At 34.4% G+C, this 20,413-nt stretch overlaps 1 protein-coding gene across 1 annotated transcript in view; it reads left to right on the top strand.

Moving 5' to 3' along the window:
* The window catches only part of SPATA16 (spermatogenesis associated 16), a 224,248-nt gene that overhangs the window by 203,056 nt on the left and 779 nt on the right, over positions 1–20,413 (top strand). The gene's annotated exons all lie outside the window — the stretch shown is intronic.

Below are 20,413 nucleotides of genomic sequence, written 5' to 3'. Positions count from 1 at the left end.
GATATGCTTTTCCCTATTCCTTCCATTAAGCACAACTAAAAATCCTGAACATTATATGTAAAACAAATACAAGATTCTGGAAGGTGGAATGAAAAGGACTGACAACCAACAGACATGGAGACTTGAGGAATGACATGATGGATTTTTGTTTTCCCATACATCCTACACTTGTTGCTGAAGAAGTAAGTAACCCAGAAACACTAACATGTGTAGACAAAAGAAGCCTCAACAAAAACCTGCTCTCTCTAGTCAACGGACAAGGAATGAGGAAGCCTAGCAAAATGGAAAATTCTTAGACAATAATCATTCTACTCAAGCCAAACATCACAGAAAAAAATGGTGATTCAACACCCACCCATCTCAGCAAAGGCCAAGCAAGGAATTAGACTTCTGTCCTTACTAGGCTATAACAACGTGTCCCAGCCTTCCCACACTAACAGGGTGGTGTCAAAAAAAACCAGATATGGAGCCTGGACTTTCATCTCCACTGGGTGGTAAGGCACCACTTCCTCCACTGCCCCCTGTTGGTGTGGTGTCAGAGGAGGCCTGGTAGGCAGTCAAGATTTTTGCCAAGCACCAACAATTATGAGCCTGCCTCCTCAATATGACGTCAGCGGAGTCCACATGGCAAGTACTGATGAGGTATTGCTACCTCTCCCAGCCAGGAAGGTATCAGTGAAAACCTAGTGAGGAGCTTGAACACTCGTCCTCACCCAGAAGTAATGAGGAGCCCCTCCCTCAGGAGTCAGTGAAAGCTGAGTGGGGAACCTGAACTTCCATACCCACCTAGCAGTAACAAGGCAGTGCCCCTCCCATCTTCTACCATAGCAGTGTCAGAAAAATCCAGCTAAATGAGAAGGTTTAAATAAGATCCAGAGTTTCATAACATAATGCTCAAAATGTCCAGATTTCAAATGAAAGTCACTCATCCTACCAGGAACCAGGAAGATCTCAAACTGAATGAGGAAAGACAATAGATTCTAACACAGAGATGATAGAGATATTAGAATTTTCTGACAAAGATTTGAAAGCAGCCATCAAAAGAAATGTTTTAATGAGCAATTACAAATACCTTAAACCAAATGGAAAAAAAAAAAATGAGTCTCCACAAAGAAATAGGAAGGTTCAGCAGATAATAGAAGATATAAAAAAGAACAAATAGAAATTTTGGAACTCAAATACTGAAATAAAAACTGACAATTAAAAAAAAAACCTCAGTGGATGTAAAATATGTGTAAAATATGATACCAAATATCTGAAATGTGGAGGGGAGAGGAGTAAAGAATGAGTTTAAAATTAAGTGACAATCAGTTTAATGTAGACTGCTATATGCAGAAAATGTTATATATAAACCAAACGGTAACCACAAATCAAAAAAACAGTAATAGATATGCAAAAATAAAAAGAAGGCATCCAAGTACATCACTAAAGGAAACCAGCAAACCATGAAAGAAAGAGAATAAAGGATCAGAGAAAAACTACAAAAACAACCACAAAACAAGTAACAAAATGGCAATAAATATGTATCTATCAATAATTAGTTTGAATGAAAATAGACTAATCACTCCAATCAAAAGACATAGGGTGACAGAGTAGATAAAAAAAGAGACCCACCTATATCCTACATGAAACTCCTTTCAGACCTAAAGACACCTGCAGATCAAAAGTGAGGGGATAGAGAAACATTTATCATGCAAATGGATGTCAAAACAAAGCCAGAGTAGCAATACTTATATTAGACAAAATGGACTATAAAACAAAGATTGTAAAAGAGACAAAGAAGGATACTGTAAAATAATAAAGGGGACAATCCAACAAGAAGATATAACAATTATAAATATGTATGCATCCAACATGGGAGCACCTAAATAGATAAAACAATTAATAACAAACATAAAGAAATGACTTGATAGTAATACAATAATAGTAGAGGACTTTAACACTCAACTTACATCAATGGGTATATCATCCAAACAGAAAATCAACAAGAAAACAGTGGCTTTGAATGACACACTAGACCAGATGGATTTAACAGATAGATTCAGAACAATTCATCCTAACAGCAGAATACACACATTCTTTTCAAGTGCACATGGAACATTCTCCAGAATACATATTAGGCCACAAAACAAGCCTCAACAAATTCAAAATGACTGAAGTCATTCTATTCATCTTTTCTGACCATAATGCTATGAAACTAGAAGCTAACCACAAGAAAAAATCTAGAAGGACCACAAATACATGGAGGTTAAATAATATGCTACTAATAAATGCTACTAAACAATGAATGGATCAACTAAGAAATCAAATAAGAAATCAACATAGAAACAAATGAAAATGAAAACACAATGATCCAACACCTTCGGGATGCAGCAAAAGCAGTTCTAAGAGGGAAGTTTATAGCAATACTAGTCTACCTCAACAAACAAGAATAATCTCAAACAACCTAACCTTACACCTAAATGAGCTAGAAAAAGAATAACAAACAAAACCCAAAATCATCAGAAGGAAGGAAATAATAAAGATTAGAACAGAAATAAGTGATATAGAAACTAAAACACACACACACACACAATAGAACAAATCAATGAAACCAGGTGCTTGTTCTTTGAAAAGATCAACAAAATCAATAAGCCTCTAGCCAGACTCATCAAGAAAAAAAGAGAAAGGACTCAAAAAAATAAAATCATAAATGAAAGAAGAGAAATGACAACCAACACCACAGAAATACAAATTATTGTAAGAGAATATTATGAAAAACTATATGCCAAAAAATTAGACAACCTAGAGGAAATGGATAAATTCCTAGAAATATACAACGTACCAAAACTGAAGCAGGTTAGAAATAGGAAATTTGAACAGACCAATTACCAGCAAGGAGATTGAATCAATAGTCCAAAAACTCCCAACAAACAAAAATCCAGGACCAGAGAACTTCAAGAGGAATTCTACCAAATATTTAAGGAAGAGTTAATACCTATTCTTCTCAAATTATTCCAAAAAATAGAAGGAAAACTTCCAAATTCATTCTATAAAGCCAGTATCACCCTGATACCAAAATCAGATAAAGACACCACAAAAAAAGGACTACAAGACAATATCTCTGATGATGATAGATGCAAAATCCTCAACAAAATACTAGCAAACTGAATCCAACAACACATTACCAAAATCGTTCACCATGATCAAGTGAGATTTATTCCTGAGATACAAGTGTGGTTCAATATTCATAAATCAATCAACTTGATACATCACATCAATAAGAAAAAGGATAAAAACAATATGATCATTTCAATAGATGAGAAAAGCATTTGACAAAGTACAACATCCATTAACAATAAAAGCTCTCAACAAAGTAGGTTTAGGGGCACTTGGGTGGCTCAGTCAGTTGAGCATATGACTCTTGGTTTTGGTTCAGATGATGATTTCAGTATTGTGAGATCAAGCCCCACATCAGGCTCCATGCTAAGTGTGAAGCCTGCTTAAGATTCTCTCTCTCCCTCTGCCACTCCCCCTACACTTTCTCTCTCTCTCTCTCAAAAAAAAAAAAAGTAGGTTTAGAGGGAACATACATCAACATAATAAAGACCATATATGAAAAACCTAAAGCTACCACCATCCTTAATGGGAAAAACTGAGAGCTTTTCCCCTAAGATCAGGAACAAGACAAGGATGTCCACTCTCACCACTTTTATTCAACATAGTACTGGAAGTCCAAGTCACAGCAACACAAATACAACAAAAAGAAATAAAAGGCATCCAAATTGATAAGGAAGAAGTAAAACTGTCACTGTTTGCAGATGTCATGATACTACATATAGAAAACCCTAAAGGCTCTACCAAAAAACTACTAGAACTGACAAATGAATTCAGTAAAGTTATAGCATACAAAATAAATGTGCAGAAATCTGTCACATTTCTATACACTAATAATGAAGCAATAGAGAAATTAAGAAAACTACCCCACCTACAATTGCATCAAAACTAATAAAATACCTAGGAATTAACCCAACCAAAGAGGTCAAAGACCTGTACTCTGAAAACTATAAAACACTGATGAAAGAAATTGAAGATGACACAAAGGAATGGAAAGACATCCCATGCCCGTGGATTAGAAGAACAAATATTGTCAAAATGTCTATACTACCCAAAGCAATCTACACATTTAATGCAATCCCTATCAAAATACCAACAACATTTTTCACAGAGCTAGAACAAACATCCTAAAATTTATATGGAACCACAAAAGACCCCAAATAGTCAAAGCAATTTCGAAAAAGAAAAGCAAAGGTATCACAGTTCTGAACTTCAAGTTATATTACAAAGTAGCAGTAATCAAAACAATATGGTCCTGGCACAAAAATAGACATCTAGATCAACAGAACAGAATAGAAAGCCCAAAATAAACACATACTTATATGGTCAATTAATCTTTGACAAAGCAGGAAAGAATATCCAGTGAGGAAAAGACCATCTCTTCAATAAATGGTGTTGAGAAAACTGGACAGATACATGCAAAAGAATGAAAATGGACCAATTTCTTACAACATACACAAAAATAAACTTAAAATGTATTAAAGACCGTAATGTGAGACCTAAAACCATAAAAATTCTAGAAGAGAACATAGGCAGTAAGCTCTCTGACATTGGCCATAGCAACATATTTCTAAAATATGTCTCCTGAGGGAAGGGAAATAAAAGCAAAAATAAATTATTGGGACTGCATACATCAAAAGCTTCTGCACAGCAAAGGAAACAATCAACAAAACTAAAAGGCAACCTACTGAATGGGAAAAGATATTTGCCAATGACTTATCTGATAAAGGGTTAGTGTCCAAAATATATAAAGAACTGATACAACTTAAAAAAAAAAAAATGAAATCTTGCCATTTGCAACAACATGGATGGAGCTAGAGAGTATATTGTTAAGTGAAATAGGTCAGTCAGAGAAAGACAAATACCATATGATTTCACACATGTGTGGAATTTAAGAAACAAAACAAATGAGCAAACATGGGGGGTGGGGAGAGAGAGACAAACCAAAAAACAGACTCTTAACTATAGAGAAGAAACTGATGGTTACCCAAGGGAAGTTGGGTAGGGAGATGGGTGAAATAGGTGATGGGAATTAAGGAGTACACTTGTATTATTGAGCACTGGCTGATATATGGAATTGTTGAATTACTATATTGTACACCTGAAACTCATATAACACTGTATCATAACTATACTGAAACTAAAATAAAAACTTAAAAACTCAGTGGAGGGTTTCAATGACAGAATGAAGGGGACAGAGAAAAGAATCAATAAAATGAAGATAGAAAAATGAAAATTACCCAATCTAAACAACACCAATGGGCCCTAATAAAGGCATGTGCCCTGGGTCCTGTCTCTCTCTCTCTCTACCTGTACCCTGCCTCACCTCTCCATATGGTGCCTCAAGGCATGCTGTGTACTTCCTCCAGGACTTATGAATAACATATTTCTCTATTTCAGTTTCTCTTGTGGTCTTTTGTTGAACTGCATGCAGCTCATCATCCAGCACCCTGTGCTCTATTTGGTAAATGTTGACAAAGTCATAACAGTCCTACAGTCTTTCTCTGCCTTTTGTGGTTTTAATTGGGTATTTTATATGATTCTATTTTCTCTCCTTTCTTAGCATATCAGTTATAATTTTTTTTTACTATTTTTACTAGTTGTCTTAGAGTTTACAATATACCTTTACAACTACTCCAAGTCCACTTTCAAATGGATACAACTACACCACTACACAGGTAGTGTGATTACCTTATAACAAAATAATCATTTTTTTCATCTCTGTATCATTGCTCTCATTTATTTTATTTATATATATAAGCAAACATAAGTGTGTATGTATATACATATGTGTGTATATACACACACATACACATAGGATATGTACATAGGCACATATATATATATATACACACACACATACACATAAGATATATACATAGGCATGCATAATCAAATACATTGTTGCTTTATTGTTGCCCATTCGCCAAGATAGGCCACACTGTAAGCCATAAAAGCCACCTTAAAATTTAAAATAATAGAAATCATACAATGTCTGCTCTCAGGCCATGATGGAATTAGATTAGAATCAATAACAGGAAAATCTCAAAATACATAAAGATTAAACAACATACAGCTACATAATACATGGATCAAATAAGAAATCTCAAGAAAAATTTTAAAATATTTTAAATCAAATGAAAATAAAAACACAACTTAACAAATTTTTGTGACATAGTGAAAGTAGTGCTTAGAGGGAGATTTGTAGCATTTGAATATACACATTAGAAAAGAAGATCTAAAATCAATCATCTTAGTTTCACCTTAAGAAACTAGGGGAAAAAAGAGAGCAAATCAAGTCCAAAGTAAGCAGAAGAAAATAAATATTAAGAATTAGAGCATAAATCAATGAAAGTGAAAACAGGAAGTTAATAGAGAAAATCAACCAAACCAAAACTGGTTCTTTGAAAAGATCAATAAAATCAATAAGCCTCTAGCCAAGCTAACTAAGGAAAAAACAAAACAAAACAAAACAAAACAAAACCAGAAGACACAAATTAATAATCAGTTATTAAAGAGGGGACATCACTATAGATCCCATGGAAATTAAAAGGACAAAAAAGGAATACTGTGAACAAATGCTCTGCCCACAAATTTGATAACCTAGATGAAATGGTCGAATTCCTTGAAAGACACAACCTGCCAAAACTCACTCAAGAAGAAACAGACAATCTGAATAGGCCTATCTATTAGGGGAATTAAATCTATAATTAATAACCTTCTAAATATATGTAGAGCAAATATTTAAATGGGGGAATATATGTAGAGCACATTATAAATGGAGAAAGGTAAAGACATGTTAAAGCAAGGTCTCTATACTCCAATTGAACATAAAATGAAGAAAAAAGTAAACAATTTTCAGTCTACTGGTGTCTGCATTTTATGTTTGAAGTGTATTTATATATACAAATATTTATATATATAATTTTATATTATATATTGAAATATATATATATTAATACCTAGAGCAACTACTAAAAATGCTATACAAAATGATACGCAAAAAAACACTAGATAAATTAAAATGGAATTCTTAAAAACGTCTCAGTACTCCTACGCAGGTTAAAAAAAATTTAAAAAAAAAAGAGAGAGCAAAAGGAAAACAAAAAATAAAATGACAAAGCCCTTATATAGCAATAATTATATTAAATGTAAATGGTCTAAATATACCAATTGAAGGACAGAGACTGGCAAAATGAATTTAGATTCATGATTCAACAATATGCTGTCTACAAACTCATCAAATATGATGACATAGGCAGGCTGAAAGTCAAAGGATGGAAAAAGATATCACACAGACATTAATATATGGAAAGTGGTAGTGGCTATATTAATACCAAAGTGACTTCACAGCAAAGAAAATTACTGGAGACAGAGAGAGATATTACATAATGATAAAAGGGTCAATCCACCAAGAAGACATAGCAATGTATATGCACCAAACAGGTCTGAAAAATATATGAAACAAAAACTGATAGGACTGAAAGGAAAAATAAACAAGTCTGCAATATGGTTGGAGATTTTAACTCCTCTCTCTCAACAATCAATAGAGCAACTAATCAGAAAAGTCAGCAAGTATATATATAACTCCATAATACCATCAAGCAAGAGTACCTAACCCACATTTATAGAACATCTATCCAGCAACAGCAAAATACACATTCTTTTCAAGTGCCCATGGAATATATACCAAAATAGACTATATCTTGGGCCATAAACAAACCTCAACATTTTTTTTAACTGAAATCATAAACAACATTTACTTCAACTTCAATGGAACAAACATCAGAGAGATAACAGAAAATCTCTAAATACTAGGATAATCCATGGATCAAAAACAAGTCTCAAAGAAAATTAAAAACTACATTGAACTGAATGAAAATGAAAACACAACATATCAAAATTTGGGGGACACAGACAAAGCGGCACTGAAAGATAAGTGTATAATACTAAATGCATATAGTATAATAGAAAAAAAATCTCAAATCAATTACTGAAGCCCCACCTCAAGAACATAAAAAAGAAAAGCAAAATAAACCCAAAGTAAGCACAAAGAAGGAAATAATAAAAAGAAAACTAAAAATCAATGAAAATGAAAACAGAAAAAAAAATGGAGAAAATCAGTTAAACAAAGCACTAGTTCTTTAAACAAATCAACAAAATCTGCAAAGCCTGAATAGGACTAATGAAGAACAAAAGGGAAGACACAAATGACCAATATCAGGAATGGAATGGGATATCCCTATAGACCCTGCAGACATCAAAAGGCTAATAAGGGAGTACTATGATCAACTCTACACATATAAATTTGGCACTTAGATGAAATGTACAATTCCTCAAAAAACACAAACCAGGACAACTCACCCAATATGAAATAATTTCAATCATCATATAACTATTAAGAAAATTTCATTCACAACTTAAAACTCCCAAAAAAGAAATCTCCAAGCACAGCTGGTTTGATGTAAATTCTATATAATCTCTTTCAAAGAATACAAGAGGAAGAATCATTCCCCAATTCACATTATAAAGTTAGTATTATACTGATAACAAACAAGACAAACAGTACCAAAAAATGCAACTCAATATCCTTTATGAATATAGAGGCAAAAATCCTTAAAATCTTAGGAAATAGAATTTAGCAAAATGTAAAAAGAATTATAAGCCATAACCAAATGGAGTTCATTCCAGAGATGCAAGTCTGATTATTTGAAATTCATTGTAATCTTTCAAATTAACAGGATACAAAAAATAAAATCACATGATCATATCAATTGATGCAGAAAAAGCAGTCAACAAAATTAAACACCTATTCATGATAAGAAAAACTCTCAGAAAATTAGGCATAGAGGAGAACCCTCTCAGCTTGTTAAACAGCATTTACAAAAATCCTACAGCTAACATTATACTTAATACTCAAAAACTGAAGTCATTCCCCCTAAGATCAGAAACAAGGCAAGTGTGTCAGCTCTCACCACTCCTATTCAACATTGTACTGGAAATTCTAGCCACTGCTGAAAGGCAAGAAAAGGAAATAAAAGGCATAGAGATCAGAAAAGAAGAAATAGAACTTTCCCTATTTGCAGACAGCATGATTGTCTACATAGAAAATCCCAAGGAATCTACAAAATGATGATGATAATAGTAATAATAATAAGTAGTAGTAGTAGTGTGTTCACCAAGGTTGCAAGACACAAGATAAATGTGCAAAACTCAATTATGTAACTATATACTAGCAGTGATCAAGGACACTGAGATTTAAAATACAGTACCATTTATAATTGCTTTAAAAAAGTGAAATGCTTTGCTATGAATCTAACAAAACATGCATAGAATTTGCATGCCAAAAATTACAAAACAATAAGGAAAGAAATCAAAGATCTAAATAAATGGTGGGACATGCTGTGTTCATAAATTGGAAGACTCAACATAGTATGGACATCAATCTCTCAAAATTGATATACAGGCTTAATGCAATTCCTATTAAAATTCCAGGAAGATTTTTCATACATGAAGACAAGACCATTCTAAAATGTATATGGGAAGACAAAGAAAACAGAATAGCTAAAACACTCTAGAAAAAGAATGAAAGGTGAGGAATCAGTCTACTTAATTCCAAGACTTTATTAGACTTTATTACCTACAGTTATCAAGACTTTGTGGTATTGATGGAGGAACAGACACATAGCTCAATGAAATAAATTAGAAAACTCGGAAATAAACCCATATAAACATGTTCAAATGATGTTTTATAAAGAAACAAAAGCAATTTAATGAAGGAAAAATAGCTCCAACAAATGGTGCTGGAGCATTTGGACACACATAGGAAAAAAAATATCCTGACTTAAGTATCACTCTTTATTCAAAAGCTGACTAAAACTGTAAAATATAAAACTATACAACTTTTAGGAAAAAAAAATCTTTGGGATTTTAGTCTCTGCAAAGAGTTTTTAAACTTGATACCAAAAACATGATCCATAAAAGTCTAATTGGAAATTAGACTTCCAAATTAAAAACTTTTGCTTTGTGAAAGATTCTGTTGCAAAGGATGAAAAGACAAGTTACAGGGCAAGAGAAAAACATTTGCAGACTACATATCCAACAAAGGACTAATATTTAGATTATATAAAGAATTCTCAAAATTCAATAGTTAAAAAGCAGTTAAACCAATTTGAAAGTGGGCAAAAGACATGAACAGACATTTCACCAAAGAGAATGGCAAGTAAACACATTAAAAGATGTTAAACATCCCTGGTCACTAGGGAAATGCAAATTAAAACCACAGTGAGATAAATCACTGCACACCTATCAAAATAGCTCAAATAAAAAATAGTGACAACACTAAATGCTGGTGAGGATCTCTCATATGTTGCTAGTGGGAATATAAAATCGTATAGCCATTGTGGAAAATAATATGACAGAGTTTGGGGGGTGAGGGCGTTGGTTTTTTTGTTTTGTTTTGTTTTGTTTTGTTTTATGAAGAGATTATTTGAGAGCGTGTGAGAGAGAGAGCACCAGAAAGAGAGAGAGAGAGAGAGATAGCACCAGAGAAAGAGACAGAGAGAGAGTGCCTGAGCAGGGGGGAAGGGTAGAGGGTAGAGGGAGAAGCCGGCTCCCTGCCCCGACAAGCAGGGAGCCCGATGCGGGACTCGATCCCAGGACCCTGGGATCGTGACCTGAGCAGAAGGTGGATGCTTAAGCAACTGAGCCACTCAGGCACCCCGGGGTTGGGTTTTTGTTTTGTTTTGTTTTTTGTTTTTGTTTGTTTGTTTGTTTGTTTGTTTGTTTGTTTGTTTGTTTGTTTGTTTTAGAGAGAGAAAGAGCATGTGAGTCGGGGTCGGGTGGGGAAGGGACAGAGGGAGAGGGAGAGAATCTTAAGCAGGCTTCACACCCAGCATGGAGCCCAGTGCAGGGCTCAATCTCAGCACCCTGAGATCATGATCATGATCTGTTAAAATTAAGAGTTGGGCACTTAACTGACTGAGCCTCCCAGGCACCCCAACAGTTTCTTTAAAAAACTAAATATTCAACTACCATATGACCTGGCAATTGTACTCCTGGTCATTTGTTCCAGAGAAATGAAGTCTTATGTCCACACAAAAACCTGTACACAATTGTTTATAGCAATTTAATTCATAAAAGCCAAAAATCAGAAGTAACCTGGATACCCTTCAAAGGGTGAATCATTAAACAAATTGTGGTACATGGGTTACTACTCAGCAATGAAAAGGGACAAACTGTCGATACACACAACAACCTGAATAAGTCTCCAGAGAATTGCAGAATTCTACATGTTCCCATGTATATAACCTTCTTAAAATGATAAAATTGTACAAATGGACAATAGATGAATGGTTGCCAGGGCTTCAGGGATGAGGAACCTGGAGAAAAATGGGTGTAGCTGTAAAAGGGAAACATGTGAGATCTTCATGGTAATGGAGCTGTTCTGTTTCTTAACTGTGTCAATGTCAATATCCTGGCTATGGTATTCTACAGTTTTGCAGGATGTTACCATTGGGGCAAACTGAGAGTACATAGGTTCTCCTTGTATTGCTTCTCACTGATGCATGTGAATCCACACTTACCTCAAAATAAAAATTTTAAAAATATATATTTAAACCCTCAGATAAACTATGCCATTAAATGTTAAAAAATAATTTTTTAAAAAACTATGACACATGGTTTCCTGGACAAAGTCATGGAAAGATTTGTAATTTTTCTTTAACTCTATAGTAAACATAACAAAAAGTGTTATCATTAGGGGAGTTTTCAATCAAGAGTTGGTAATACAGTTTAGCACAAAGTTTTTTTGCACATTTTGTAATTTCTCTGGGGCAGGTGCCTCATGTTTTCACGTTGCACTTTTATGACTAAAATACTGAATAAAATTCCAAATTCACTAAATGAAAAAGGAAAAATGTGGGGCTTGTCTGCTTGAATGCAGGCCAAAAGCTAAAGGAAATTGATATATTATGAATAACAGAAACAACTCTGTTTCAAAAACTAAGTTTATTTTAGAAATTAATTTCAAGCCTGTTTGAAAACAATTGTCATTCTAATAAGAATTAAAATTCAAACCATTTTGGATGATAAATATTTAAAAGCATTTGGTCTGGAAACTAAATGGAACAGGGCAAAGAAACTAATGTTACCAAATCCACTGTGGTGGAGTGAAATGTCTGTTTTGCCGAGAGGATTTTGGTCCATACTGCTAATCTCTAGAAACACATTCTCATTCTGTAACCACCATCATAGTCATATAAACATGATATTTATTCCTGAAGAATGTGATTCTCATTTCATCTACATTTTTTCTTCTTAATAATCATCTTTAAAAGCTTTACTAAAAAATCCTTTGAGCACCCAATTCCTAAGGCATGAACATATGCAAACAAACCCGTACAAACATAGCTAATCCCCTCTCTGTGATCCAGGCTACATGAAATCCAATAGGAAGTACCATTTCAAGTCTTCCCAGTGTAATTTACCCATGCTTTCACGTTTGAGGTCAACTTCCTCTCACTGCCGTTATTGGGAAGAAGCAACCCTGGTTCCCATGGTACACACTAAACTGGCAGGCTTAGTAGGGAGCATGAACCAGCAGGAAAAGTGAATTTTAGAAAACATCAGTCATATTTGAGGGGAAAATTAGAACTTAATTGAGCTTCCATTAATTTTATGGCTTAGTTGTATTAGTTTCCTAGGGCTACTATAACAAAGTACCACAAACTGAGTGGCTAAAACAATAGAAATTGATCATCTTGCAGTTCTGGAAGCTGGAAATTTCAAGATCAAAGTGTCATGGAGTTGGTTTCTTCTGAGAGCCATGAGGAAGAATTCATTCCATGCCTCTCTAGCTTCCAGTGGTTTGTTGGCAATTTTTATCATACCTTGGCTTATAGGAATATCACCACAATCTCTGCCTTTGTCTTCATATGGCACTCTCCCTGTATGCCTATCCAAATTTCCCTTTTTTATGAGAACCAATCATTCTGGATTAAGGGCCCACCCTAATGACTTCATTTTAACTTGACTACCTCTCTAAATAAGGTCACATTCTGAAGTACAGAGAGTTAAGACTTCAGTGTATGGATTTTGAGAGAACACAATTCAACTCAATCCAATAGTGTTTGATCTTAATTGACTTTGGAAGGAAAAGGGCCACCCAAATCTTCACAGTGACTCTCCTTCCCCTCTACCACATCTGAATGACTCCCCTTTCAAATCTCTATCAGGTCATTGCTGTGTAGTCCCTTATTGTTATCATGTCTCACTAAATTTGCTCATGTTGAGCTTCTAGTTATCTCTTTCCTTAGTTTGCCCCCATTTCTAACTATTGCCCTAAAATTCAGTTTCTTTCTCAGCAATGCCTTTGGTCTCATGATCAGCCCTCACGCAATAAATGGAAGGCAGTAATGTTGCTTTCACCCTGGCCCATATGCCTTCAATTACCATGTGAAAATAGGTTAGATCTCTGTGCAAATGAAGGCACAGTCAACACCACAAAATGATGGAGAGTTAATAGCAATCCTCCTTCACATGAAAGCTCTTAAGTGAACAGAATGTCACCTGACCCAAGGGCATCCCTATACTTTCCACCTACATATAAGATACAAACCAATTTAAAGTAAAAGATTATTGTAGTAAATATTCAAGTACCTTTTAGCATGCCTATATTTAAAGTGATTATGAGTGGTTGTATGTGGGAAAACATATTATTTTTATCTGTAAAAATGTTGCATTTTATCCTGAAATCCAGTAGAAGATTGTAAGTTTTGATATGCTGAAAAAATATAAAATCATTAACTGAAAAGAAACATTTTAGTGCCAATACATAATCTTGTGCAGTTATAAGATGAAAAGGAAATGAGTGTGCTGTGAACTACCTTCTGCTATTAAGCTAATCCATAATAAGGGTCCTGTACATGCAAGATACAATTCTGATACATCCAGAGAAGAAAATATAGGTCTTTTAGAGATGATAATCTTATAAATGGGACACGGGAGAGGCTCAAGAATCCCAGTATCTATGGGTGTTTATATTAATTAGTTCAGTACTTTCAGAATATAAAAAACTACAGTAGAAGTTGTTGGGTCCCTCTCATTTCCGTATGCTTCTCTGTGTGGTACAAGCAAAGTGCAATACACCCTCCTTGTATGGAGCACATTTCTGTGGAATGAATCCAGGTCAAACTAACCATCATAGAATTAATACTTTAAAGTTGGAATGGATTTTTAAAAATTTATTGAATCCAACCCCTAGCTCACACATGACTCACAAATATTTCATGCTCTCCAAGAGTCATCTAATGTTTGATTTCCAATCTCTGTGATGGGGGTTGCCATACCTCACCCTAAAGTCTCTTTCATTTTTATACAATTGTGAAAAAAAACAGTTATACCTAATATCTACTCTTTCACTCATTTGATGACTCCTTCAGTTATTCATTGATTCAGCAAATATTTACTGAGAACCTACTATGGAGGCACCAGACACTACACAACGTACTGATATTATAATCTCCCTGGATGGCTTAACCATTTTTGCAGAACTTTTTATAAACATTAAACCATTTAATCCTCACAAAAACCCTGTCAAGTAGACCATGATTATCATTATTAATTTGCTATTTATACGAGATATGAGAAAATTAAAGGTCAGAAGTTAAGTCACATGGCTAGTGGGAGACTCAAGAATCAAACTTACTCTCTAATAGTGGATAGCACTCTTTCCACTGTATCAGCTAACACAAAACAAATCCATCACGCTTTCCACATAACAATCTTGACTTACTTGGACACCACAGATTCTTGTTATGATTCCCTTCTTCATTTTAAAGACCTCCAGATCCTTCAACTTTTCTTCATACAGTTTGGAGTAAGACCCTTGACACACCCAGAACCAAGCATGATAGCCCAGATGTGATAGGACCTGAGCAGAGAAGGAATAAAAGTATTTGTCTCCTTTGAAACAGACACATTTTATGGGAAAAGTGGGTTTTTTTGTATTTTATAGAGATATAATTGACATATAACATTATAGTAATTTCAGGTGTACAACATAATGATATTCATATATATTGTGAAATGATCACCACAGTAAGTCTAGTTAACATCCATTGCCACACATATTTAAAGTTTTGGGGGGTTTTTTATGATGAGAACTTCTAAGATTGAATCTCTCATCAACTTTCAAATATACAGTACCATATTATTAACTGTAGTCACCATGCTGTACATTACATCCCCATGAATTATTTATTTCATAACTGGAAGTTTGTACCTTTTGACTACCTTCATCTATTTTGCCCACCCCCCCCTGCACTTCTGACAACCACCAGTCTGTTCTCTGTGTCTATGAACTTGGTTGTCTTTCTCTGACTTATTTCACTTAGCATAATGCCTTCAAGTTCCATTCATGCCGTTGCAAATAACAAGATTTCTTTCTTTTTTTCTGGCTGAATAATATTCTCTCTCTCTCTCTCTCTCTCACTCTGTGTGTGTGTGTGTGTGTGTGTGTAAGACATTTTCTTTATTCATTCATCTTTCAGTAAACACTTAAGTTGCTTCCATGAGACAGACATTGTTGTCTATAAGCAGATTGGTTTCTAGGGAGGCAAACAGAGAATACTGTTGATTTATATTGAACTTGCAACAAATATGTGCTATCAGAAACTCCTCTTTCCTCTCCTTTCTCTGCCCCCTCCTATTTCTGACTTTTATATATAGTGGAATTTTGAGACCTGATCACAAGACTTTAATGTGTGGCAACTACAATTAGTGCAGGTACTGAGGCAGCATCCCTCGCAGAGTAGAGGCCAAAAACAGAGTGTCCGTTAATGTGGTTTATCTTATTTTCCTCCACTTTTGTATTTTTTTCATTTAGTTATTTTTTTTCTATTTACTGAGCATACACTTCCAGATTCAGATATTAATGTTATTAAATAATAGCGATACAGACTTACGCAAATATTTCACATAAATTAATTTAATCTTACTAGGATCCTGTGAAGCAATTGATAGAAAAAGAAACTTAGGTTTTAAGAACTTAAATAAAATTTCACAAAGTCACACAACAAGTAAATGCTGGAGCTGGAATTCCAAACCAGGTATATCTGACTTCGATCCAGTACCGTATCTCTGTGATAATCACTCTGAATAACTGAAAGCATCCTTTTTGTTTTTCTTAGCACTTTTTAACTGGTAGGATGCTTTTTACATGGTAGGCTGCAAAATGGTAGGTTGCTGGGTTTTTTTAAATTTGGAGTTTTGTTCCATTCTGGCTTTTAGCCTAGTACTAGGCTATTATTATAGGTCCATTTTTAATTAATTTCTGATTATGTGAACTTTTTTCTATTTCTTATATTTGTCATGAATCAAAATCATTTCTTTTCCCTAAAACTGTTCACCTAATTGTATTTCTTATCTCATTAAAAATCATCATTATCTCAAGTTAGAAACTTCACAGTCATTCCTAATTTTGCTTACCTTCTTGTCCCAACACAGAATTTTTCATCAAGTCTATAGAGTTTACTTCCAAATATCCCTTAAGTTCTTGATTCAGGCCCTCATAATATTTTCCATATCCAATTACACCGGTCCCCTAATTGATTCACCTGCCTCTAGTTTCCCTGGCTGCATTCCACTCCACATAATGGTACCAGATTTACTTTCTAAGCACATGGCTAAATATTTTTCCACTTTTTACAAGCTGACCCCAATCAATATTTCCTGCTGTATGTATCTCTACTCCTAGTCTCCCGATGCCTACATCTATGCTATAAGACTTATCCCTATCAAATAGCCCATGTTCTTTCACAACATGGCTCTATGGATGCCCTTCCCTCTATCTGGAATGCACTTCTTGTCCTGGCAAAGAGCCAGCTCCTATCATCCCAATGCATGTCCACATTCCTTCAAGTAGAATTCACTGTTCTGACATTTTTGCCAATAGAACTTTTCATATATTAACTTACAGAAGCAGTTATGCTTTATTGTAATCATTTTTTCATTAAGCCTCTCCTACATGAATATGAGTTACTCATAAACAAATATCTTGATATTTTTGCTTATCACCCTATTACAGTGCCAAGCACATAGTAAATGTTCAATAAATATTTGCATGAAAGAATAAATGTGCTCCCTTTGAAATCTGAGTTGATTAGAAATTTTCCTCTAATATAAGTTGGTCTGTTTAGTTACCTCCACATTTCTTACAGATTGGTATTTATTTATTTTTGCACGATTAAAATTTTAATTTCAAAATCTATTACTTCTCAGGCTGTCTTCTCTTTTAGAGTTGCAGAGTTCTGAACTTCGTTCTGAACTTCTTGAATCTACACTAAATCATGACTGAAAGATTTTTGTGTATAAGATTTAAGGGTCCTGAAAAACTAGTTGATAATAATTTCCTTACACTTTGATGTAGATTATGATTGATGGCCATATGATAGGTGAGAATCTGCCCTCTCACTGAGACCTTCAGTCCCCTTGATCATCTGACATCCCAAAATTCTCTGCAAGCTCATTTGTTCTGATGTCCATAGTTCTGTAAAGCCAAGTCAGCATTGGCACATAGATACATAAAAAAAAAATGCCATCTGCCCATTTTGCAAATGGGAAAATTAGACCCAGAATGACCAAGTAGACTATCTGATATAGTTAAGCAAGTAGATTCTGTACCAAAAAGAAAGTCTAATAAGGCCTCTGCTCCAAAAACTGGCTCATTTCTCTTCCTTGCATGCTTACATATTTCTTTGTGTTTTATTTCCCTAAGGGCTTTATAGAAATTTCTATCGTTTGCAATCTGTTCTTCTTAGTTATATGAGTCTATTTTCTCTTCAACTGGCATTTTTCTTTCCTTGACTTAAAAAAAGAAAATAAAGAACCAGCTTTACTAAAAACATGTTGCAGCTCTCCTACACTTCAGAAAGTATAGAAGCTAAAATTGACTTACTTTACTGCATAGTGTGTCATTCATCTAATGGTATAATCTAAGAGAATAACCTCTGATTTGAAAAATGTGAAGACTCATGTAAGATTGGACTAACTTAGAGCTGATGTGAGTACAAGTCATGGAATTTTTTGGCTTGATGTGTCCTTGGAAATTATCCAGGTGAACACTTTCTTCACCCAAGGTCAGTTAAGCTGAAGCTCAGAGAGGCCAAGTGACTTCTCTGGGGTCACAGATCAGGGTTATAAGCCAGCCCACAAGCAGAACTCAACACTCCTGACTCTCTTCATCTGTTGCCCTTTCTACCTCAGTCCATTTCAAGTATGGAGATCACACCTTGTTGGTATCTTGCCTGGAGACTCTCAAAGCTAAACAATGATGATAAAATGATGGCACATGAAAGTGGTGATTATTTAATTTGTAAGAGAAAAGAAAGCCTTCTGATGTGCTGCATACCAGACATCACTGTGAATCTGGAAAAACAAATTCGTTGCTGAATGTCTTCAGCTCTATTCTTAAAGAGGAGGATTACTGAGGGTCTACCATATCCTAGATGCTGGGAATAGTGGACAACATGGACCTCATTCCTGCCTTAGAGACCTTAAAACCCAGATGGGATATTAAATAAATATTAAATAAATCATTATAACAATTAGGTAAAAAAAAATTACAATTTGCAAAGAGATGAATGGGCTGCTATGGGAATATATATGTTTTTGAGAGACCCAACCTAGTCTGGATTATCAAAGAAGATGTCTCTCAGGCATTGATGTTGAACTTGAAATCCAGAGGAATTTTAAGCGTTCCAATGGGAGTATTCCATCACATGGCATATCATTAAGAAGATCAAGGGTGCAGAGAACACTGCACTGCTATGTTCAGATAACTGAAAGATGTACTACATACTGAGGAGAATGGAGTGATAGGAGACAGAAATAGAGATGCAAGTAAAACCAGATCACTCAAAACTGTGTAGGCCATGTTAAGGGCTTGGGAATCCATTTAGGTATTTTCAGCAAGGAAAAATGTGACCGGACCTACATTTTAAAAAGATCATTCCAGTACCAGTAGGAGAATGGGTTGAAAGGATAGCATGTAGACAGACCAGATAGGAGGTAAACAGACAGGCCAGGCTAAGACATGTAGGTAGTGTATACTCTAGACCTCCAGCTTAATTTAACAGTACTCTTTGTTCCAAGCAGACATCCTATGTACTTCTTTGTCTTTTTTAATGAAAAGCAACCCAGTTAGTCAAAACTGCAGTTAATAAATACAATTTAAACAGGAAAAAAGGCAGCAGCCACCTAATGGATATTTTAAAAACAATTATCATTGAAAGAAGCTTTTTTGTTGCATTAGGATTGTAATTTTAAATTGTATTTGGACTAATTGCAAACATTCTAATTGTAAAGAGCTTTGATTTAAATGATACATTTTCAGTGCAAAAACATGAGTGAGTCATCAACTATTGAAATAACGGTAAAGTGCCATCCATTATGTTTGTTTTGATTGTGCTCTGTGTTAATTTTTTACTTATGATTTTGGTGTAAGTTGGATAGTATAAATGTATGGAATACATAGAATAATTCACTGGCTTCATCTTCATGTCAAATTATTTTGATGATTGCCACTATGATCAGACATCATAAACAACAATGTGCTTTTGGAGAAATTTACCTAAAGTGATTTTAGGTTTTTAAAAACAATTGTTTTCACATAAATAAATTATCTTATTTTCTTAAGGAAACCAATGGACAATTTATATCACCTGGTGTAATAAAAGACCTAAGCATAACATATAGATGAATGCTACCATTTATTATTCTCTTTTTGACAATCTGAATTATCTTTTGGATATTGCCCTGAATGATAAATCAAGTGATTTAAAAGTAGAACTCAAAATTGGAAAATTAGAGTTTAAGTGCTTTTATCTTAAGTAGATGATATGTTCGTGTACCTTGAATAATAAGTGCTCTAGCTTTGAGCTAACTTTATGACAATGGGCTCTCAGTGAGTGACTTTAGGCTAATACAATATGCAGTGCTGGGAGTCAGGGCTAAGTATGAATTATTATATCTACAGACTTTGATGGGAGCCCAACTCAGCATATATGTAAACTGTTTTATTCTACAATTCTTTAGTAGAATAAAATAGTGACAAATAGTACAACATATTCAACCAACAGTCACTGAATAATTATAAGTTTTCTTTGGAGAAAGACTAATAGTTTATTTTTAAGAATTATTGTTTTGTATATCATTACTTTTTTTTTTTTTAAAGATTTTATTTATTTATTTGACACACAGAGAGAAAGCACAAGTGGGCAGAGAGGCAGGCAGAGAGAGAGGCAGAAGCAGGCTCTCC

Source organism: Mirounga leonina, unplaced genomic scaffold (assembly GCF_011800145.1).
Source record: "Mirounga leonina isolate KUSES-001 unplaced genomic scaffold, KU_Mleo_1.0 Mir_115, whole genome shotgun sequence".
Classification (NCBI taxonomy): Eukaryota; Metazoa; Chordata; class Mammalia; order Carnivora; family Phocidae; genus Mirounga; species Mirounga leonina.
Note: the sequence above shows the minus strand (reverse complement) of the source record. Positions and strands in the feature narration are given on the sequence as shown.